Here is a 7901-nt window from a genome sequence, read left to right on the forward strand (position 1 = left end):
GAAACTATGGGGGGCTACAGCAAATTTTGGGGTGGTTGCAGCCTCCCCACATAGTCCCCCCTCCCAGCATTGCTGCTGCCTGCTTTGCCCCACCTGCCCCAAGCACAGCCCTGGCTTAGCCCCTCCACTGAGAAGAAGCCAGCACAGCCTTCACCCTCAAGCCTACAGTGGGCAGCCTACCTTCACTCCATGCACAGATCTGAAGGGGCACATGCCCCTCATGCCTCCCCCAGGGGCGTGCACAGTGGCCAGAAACTGCCCCTCAACTGCATCCCTGGATGAGCAGCCCGTGGCTTTGGCCCACACCCTGCCCTGTCCTGGCTGGGCAGTGCCTGCACCTGTCCCAGCCCACTGCCTCCTTCTCCATGGGGGGACCTTGATCTGCCCCCTCATCCTTTCCAGACTGTCCCTGTTTTCAGAATGGGAGTAGGGGAATGGAACAGAGGGATCTCATTGTAGGGGTTCTTCAGAAAACATTGGAGGGTGGGGTGGGTGAATTGGAGCCCCTCCACCTGGGGGTGGTGGTCACCAGTATACCCATCCCACCCTCTAGTGTGGGCTGAAAAAACCCCAGGCCAAACTCCCTCTACTATCTTTTCCCCCTCCCATTCTGAAAATAGCTCGGAGGCTGAGAGGCAGCAGAGACACAAATTACAGAAGGCGCTATGTTTTGAAACATCTTCATTGGAACCCTCATGCAAGGTGGGTTCAGATTTTCACCCAGTTGACCATTTTTTGAAGCTGTCTGCAGCCATGTACTTGTGTTTGGTCATGGTTATAGACCACTTTCTTTAGGCAGATTGGGCAAAACTGTCACTTCTGTCGACACCCCCAAAGATTTCAAATAGAAATCCATAGCATTAAAAATGTTCTGACTTGATGTGGTCTTTCTGAGTTCTTTGCAACAGACAAATTACTCTTATTATTATTTTCCTGCAGTCAAAAAAAAAAGAGGGAGAACTAAAAGCTGGCATTTTCTGAAGGGTACACTGAGAATCACTGTAGCCAATTGCAAAAACAGGAAGTAGTTATCCAAATTGGGAACTAGCTATGACTCTGTTCCATTGTTATGAAAAGGGGCCACCACCCCACACCGCCAGCACCTCCCAGGAGCAAGAAGTGGAGGGAAAGCTTTCATGCAGCAGTGATTGCCACTGCCACCCACCGCTGCCGCCACTCAACATCTGGCCGTGTGCAAGCTGCCCCTACCCCCACTGCTCCTGAGAGATGGTGGCAGTGTGGAGCAGGGTTAGGTGGGGGTGCGTGGCATGTGGCCAAGCATGGAAGAGCGGCAGTGCGGGGTGGTGGGTGGTGGCACTCCATCCCCAGCCTTCCCCCTTCATCACTCTTGACGTGTGTGCGTGTGCGCATGCGCACACGCACACTATATAGACTTCTTGTAACTGATACTCTGTTCCCTGCTTTCCCATTCTATATGCCACTCTGGAAAGAAAAATGCCAATCAAAGGGGGTCAACCCAATGGCAGTGAGGAAGAACATATATATATATATATAGCTGCTCTGTCAGCATGCGGGCTACTGGTACAACACTGACTCAGAGGGAAGAGTTCCACTTAAATGAACCACCATTCCACTTCTTTCAGCAACTAGATTCTGAAAAGCAGGAAGAAGTAACTTCTTGTGCCCCGTTAAATGCTCATTCATGTTTCATTCTTTTACTTCTCTGCTGCATATTCAATCCTCCACCTTTTCCTTTGCACCCTTAGAACAACTCAATACCTTAAACATTTAGGGGATCATTTATAGCAGACCACAAGTAACGCACGATCCTGCCAACAGTGCTAGGAATACGCATCATGCTTCTCTAAAGGCACTTGATCAGTTTTACTGTACTTCTTGTAACTAATACTCTGTTCCCTGCTTTCCCATTCTATATGGCACTCTGGAAAGAAAAATGCTAATCAAAGGGACCCAGCCCAATGGCAGTAAAGAAGAATGAAGAACACTTCCTCCACGGAGGAATACCTGAAGTACTATTTTCCATGGACCTGGTAATGCAAAACACAAATGTATCCCAACTCCCAGCTGCTCCTGACAGACTCCTGTTAAAACATAAGTTGTAACATAAGCTCCACTAGACATAGGCTATACTTAAAATAGACTTCATGTAGACTAGCAGTGTAATTTACATCTAAAATATATAAGCTGCAGTATTTACATTGTATAGAACAAATTAATAGCAGTGTGTTCACTTAAATTTTGCATTTAATTTATCATATATAAATATAAATCATATCTTAATGTTACTTAAATAGCATGTTTATATTAAAGGTAAATTGCAAAGCCTTGCCCAAGCAAAGAAGAAAAACTCTCTAATTTCCCTGATCTCTCCTTTTCAAACCCCTAAGTACCCACAAGCCCTCTATTCACTTCACACAGCTACAGCCCCACCTGCATTCTCTGTAGCAGGGGAGTATGGTCCTACTTACATAGGCATCTATACACCTCCTTAATTGTATTCACTGAGAAGCTGCACTGAGATTAATAATTGTAAATGAATTCTGGGAAAAAGTGTTATCCACATTAGCCATAAAACATGTTAGCCACGTTAACAGAATTAAGTGGTGTGGGAGAAACCACCTTATATTACTGACATTTTCACTTCAGTTTTTTAGTGTCATTTCTGTCTAGGTGTACAGAAACCACATGTGGTGGAGATAATGACTGTCAATTAAAACAAAAATCCTTGGGGAAAAATATAAATGGATTTGACTTATTTGCTTTATATTTTGTAGTACATACATGAAACAGCAGGCAACTTTAAATACTCTATGTGCAATTAGCAAACAATGGAAATAATTAAAAAGTGTTCAAGTAACAAATTGTGTTGCATCCAATCTCTCTTCTCTCTATGGAAGACAGACTGGGAGAAAATACCTTGAATCTGTTACCAGTTTCAGTTGCAGTGAGTTATCTGATCTACTTAAAGCTCTGAAATCAGCTATCACTCCATGAAAGGGTGGCAGTCTTTTCACCCTGTTTAGTTTTCACAAGGTTTGACAAATACCATTTCTGACCTGGCCAAAGACCTAGGTAGGCTGATAGGTACCCATTTTCTGTAGAGGAAAAATTCCTAGCTACAACCTTTTAGGTTTTATGAGAGGCTGATATGGAAACATTGTCTTTTGTCAGGAACAGTCTGAACACAGATTACTTAATGCTGAACATTTTTCTAAGAAATAAATGACTACTCTCTTTTGTTGGACATATACAATAATGAGCAAAATTCTAAACTTGAGGTAAAAGGAAAAAAGAAAAAAATAGACCATTGAGGAGGAGGCAGGAGACAGAAAAACAAATACAGTAAAGAAAAGGTTTTACTCACCACATGAGCCGCCAATGCAATGCTATAGCTGGCAAAGTGAACAATGCTCTGACATGCATGAACTGATGCATCACAAGCAAGACTAAGGATGTCATCGTCTTATTCTACTCAGCATTCGTGAGGCCACAGCTGGACTACCGCGTCCAGTTCTTGGCACTACACTTCAAGAGGGATGTAGCGAAGCTGAAAAGAATCCAAAAGAGGGCCACACAAATGATTAGAGGTCTGGAGAATAGATCATAGGAGGAGAGGCTGAAGGACATGGAACAGTTCAGCTTGGAAAAGAGAAGACTCGGCGGGGGGGGGGACTGAGTGGCAGTCTTTAAGTATATAAAGGGTGAAGATCAGGGCTATGTGAACAGATGTTCACCAAGTTACCCCAGGGGAAGAGTAGGAATAATGGTCATAAACTGATAGATCACTTCAGATTAGACATAAGGAAAAACTTGACGGTTTGTGTGTCCAGAGTCTGGAACAGACTCCCCCACAAGAAGTGGTACAGTCACCTTCACTGGAGATCTTCAATGGACAACTGGATGCACACCTCACTGGGGTCATCTGACCTCAGCAGTCTTTCCTGCCTTAGAGCAGGGGGCTGGACCTGATGATCTTGTGAGGTCCCTTCCCTTCTATGAATCTATGGATATCTTGACAGAAAATCCACCAGGACAATGCTTTTCAGGTGAAGAGCTTCAAACTTCTTTCATTGGATACTGTTGCAATCTATGTTCCTTTCAGTTTACATCTAAGAAACCTCCCATATTGTTTTAATACTTAGATTTTAAATTAAAATGTATGCAGATACAGAAAGCAACAGTGTAATTTGAGCTTGTTGTAGATGTTGTGCACGTATGAGAGAGAGCTACCATGTTTTGGTGAGTCAGGGGGATGGTTAACTGACCTGAACAATTCTTGGGCAATCAGAAGACTAATCTGGTTCATCAATGTTGCACTGAATTCTACTTAATCTTGTGTACAATGTTTTTAGTGAGAAGATGCCAACTGAGGTAATTATGATATGCTTGCTGTTGACTGCTGGAGGCAATACTGGGCATTGTAAATCAGCTTTGCCACCTTCTCTCATTTCCTTGTATATTTGCTTTCCCCAGTTCTAGAGACTATTTCTGCTCTCTTCCTCCTGTTCCCCTCCAGCTAATTCCTTACATTCACCGGCCCCACCCCCATCTTCTTTACCATGCACATCTATAGACAAGAGAATGGGTATCTTAATTTTAACAGCTTACCTGTTCTTACTGCTCATGGGCTGATGATAACTTGTCTAAGAATGCTTAACAGTAAGACTACATGATAAAATTTTCCTTAGAAGTTATTGAGAGACCATACATCAGAGACTGGGCAACCCAGTGTCATCACTGGTGCACTAATGGGAATATAAGGAATACAACAAAAATGCAGTGATAGTAGTGAAGGCAGCCTTACTCGTGCCTAAAGTGCCCATGTAGGACCCTTCTTTTTATAGATATAGCAAGAAATTAAAGAAAAGACTCCTGTTTGGTACAGACTTCACTTGCTTAGCTTGTCATGAATGCACAGACAACAATATTAGTTTCTCATCTGTTTTTCCGTAGGATTATTTACACATGATATCAGCATATTTTAGTGAAGACATTTTTGGAAGTCTGTGGTTAAGGCACGAGATGTGTCACACGTTCTCCATAATATTTTTCTTATGCAGGAAATCTTATGGTTCATTATTTTTGGCAAGCTACATAATGTATCCATAGGCTTCACATGATAGCACTGGCAGCACAAACACGTTACAAAATAATCCCACTGTGGAAGCACGAGTGCCAAACACTTTTAACAGTACTTGGTATCTACACTGAGAAAACAGCACTAATGCAAAGAAGACAAAACCCCTCCAACAAGAAACCTAAAATGTCCTGGATGAAGCAGTCTATCTTAGACTGTAAAAGGAGAGAGAGGTGTCTCCAGGGCACACTAAAGAGCATAGTGATAAACAAGGTCTTTCCACCTTTATGTGGACAAACAGAATGGCCAACAAGGCTAGAAATAGAATCGTAATCAATGTTTTCATGTTGGGGAAATGTTCATAAGAGACCTACCATTTGAGTCTTAAAAGCATACCTCGTCATAACCCCCCCCAACAACAACAACATATCTGACCCACAAACTTTCACAAGCCATAATTGGGCACCTTAACTGCCATTAAGCCACCACAGTTTAACGACTTTATAACTCACAATTACAAAAGTTCTGGTGAGTCAGGCTTTCATATCTGCTTTACCATATGTGGTCCATACTGCTTAAAAAGATTTCCTTTAAAACTGGATTATCCATCCAACTAAAGAACAGACACAATGGAAGGGTGGGGGAAATCCCCAGCTGAATCATTATTTTCCACCCTCTCAGGAGGCATGCAAATCATAGCATAGGTAGGTCTACAGCCTACACTGAAAGTTTCTCATAGTAGAGAGAAGGCAAGTAGTTTATAACATAAGCAAATAGATCTTTATAAAAACAAGATGTTGAACAAATACTTGTTCTTTCTGTTTATTACCAACTGTAATCTAATACTACTAGTAGTAAACTGTCATTGGCCCTCTCAGCTAAAGAACTGTTTTGGAAATTCCTACTATTCTTAATACTAATTCACCTTCAGTGTTGTTAATAATATTCGGGAACCTATTAGAGATGTCTCTAGTTCAGGAGTGGGGAATAGTGTGAGCTGGAGGACCACTCAGGGAGTTTTGGTGAGTTGTCACAGGCCAGATCAGCACCTGCTCCCAACCACAGTGGGCCAGGTCAGCACCCCCACACCCTACCTGGCCAGCAACAGCTCACCAAAACTCCCTAAGTGCTTCTGCTCTGTGCTTGGCTGGGTGGATGGGATGGGGCTGTGGGAGGGCAGGATGTGTGGGCAGGGCTAAGATAGTTGGGTGGTGACAGCATGGGGCTGGGGCCCAGGGCTGAGCTGTGTGATCCACTCCTCGCATGCCTCTGTGGTGGGTGCTGGTTCCATGGGCAGCAGCATGTGGGGAACAGATCACGACTCAGCACCAGGTCCTGGCCCCACTCTGTGACCACTCAGCGATTCCGGAGTCTCCGTGAAGACCAGCCCTGCGCAGGCAGGGCACACTCAGCTAGGCAATGGGATGGGGCTGCAAGTGAGTGGAGAGCGACATCTGGGAGGTTAGTAGGGCCAGGATCGGGATCATGGAGCTGCGACAGCATGGGGCAGGGCCCAGGGCAGAGCAGTGATTTGCAGTCTGTTCCCTGCGTACATGGTAGTGGATCGTAGCTCTTTCCCTGCCCCACACTGGCACTGCCCTATGATCCCAATCCCAGCTCTGGCCCCAGCCCTGCCTGCCCATTTCACCTGCAGATGCTGCTCACCACCCAGTCAAGGTCACATCATATCCACTCGGCCAAATGCACCCTGCCTGAGTGGGTCCTGGGCTAGTTTCCATGGATATCTCATTCACCTGCTTTATCTGGTGATGGGTGCAGGGCAGATAGGCCACGGTGCTCTGGCAGTGGGGCTAGCAGCAATGCTGGAAATTGGCAGCAGCAGCTGGAAGGAGCTGCTGCTGTGGGGGCTACCAGGAAGTGAATCAGACTGCCTTGCCACCCCAGCCCTGCTGCATGCCTGGTGCCAGCAGGACTGGCCACACATGCCACGGCCTTGGCTGTCCTGCAGCTGGGCTGAGCAAAGCCAAAGGACCCACTGCAGGCCTTATAAAATCTCTTGGTGGGCTGGATCCTGCCCATGAACTGTATTTTGCTCACCCCTGCTCTAGCTGCTGCCTCTGCTTTAAATACTGTGTTGATTAGGTCTGTTCTGAACAGACTAAAATTACATGTTACTTAAAATGGTTGCAGCAAGCAAAACTGTCTGTGCTGTGGCTCACAAGGGTGCTAACAGTGACTGAACTGGAAACATTTTGAATAGCATATTAAAGACAGGGTTATTTATATGGGTGCTAATTTTGCTTTCTAAAGGAAAGAAGTAGGTAGCTCTGCTAATGAGAGAAAGGGAGGAAAAAATCAAGTTTAACCATCAGATAACAAGTGAGAATAAACTGAAAACTGTAAAGATTCACCATAATCCAGTGCCTACAAAACAGTATTTATTCAGTCAAATAAAAACTCACAGAAAGCAAAAGAGAAGATACTCAGAAATTCTAATCCTAGGTCCCCTGTACTTCAGAAAAGAACCAAATAGAACGTTTCTTTTTCTTGCTGCCTCAGCTCCCTTATCACTGGGGCCTCTATCTGCCCCCCCCATCCCTTCCCCCACAACAGACTTATTAACTGGACCCAGCTGCTCTCCACACCGCTAGGCTGTGCTCCTGGCCACTTGGATGCTGCGCTGCAGCTGCAGACATGTGTGGGGCATTTATTGGCCACATTAGCCAAAAACCCCAATGGCCAATACTGTCAGCTTTCCTTATATTGCTGCCAATCTGATATGGGACCAATATATCAGTGCACCTCGACTGAGAACTAATCATAGAATCAAAGAAAATTAGGGCTGGAGGTCATCTAGTCCAAGCCACTGCTCAGAGCAAGT

General features: G+C 44.8%; 1 long non-coding RNA gene across 1 annotated transcript in view; it reads left to right on the plus strand.

The window, feature by feature from the left end:
* LOC109291822 overlaps positions 1-3329 on the plus strand; it is a 22159-nt gene extending 18830 nt beyond the window's left edge. The window contains exon 3 of the long non-coding RNA XR_002095961.1: positions 2829-3329. This is a non-coding gene — a long non-coding RNA (uncharacterized LOC109291822). The remainder of the gene's footprint in view (positions 1-2828) is intronic.
* Positions 3330-7901: the final 4572 nt, after the last annotated feature.

Source organism: Gavialis gangeticus, unplaced genomic scaffold, assembly GCF_001723915.1.
Source record: "Gavialis gangeticus isolate Ggan-Ray unplaced genomic scaffold, GavGan_comp1, whole genome shotgun sequence".
In the NCBI taxonomy this organism is placed as follows: Eukaryota; Metazoa; Chordata; order Crocodylia; family Gavialidae; genus Gavialis; species Gavialis gangeticus.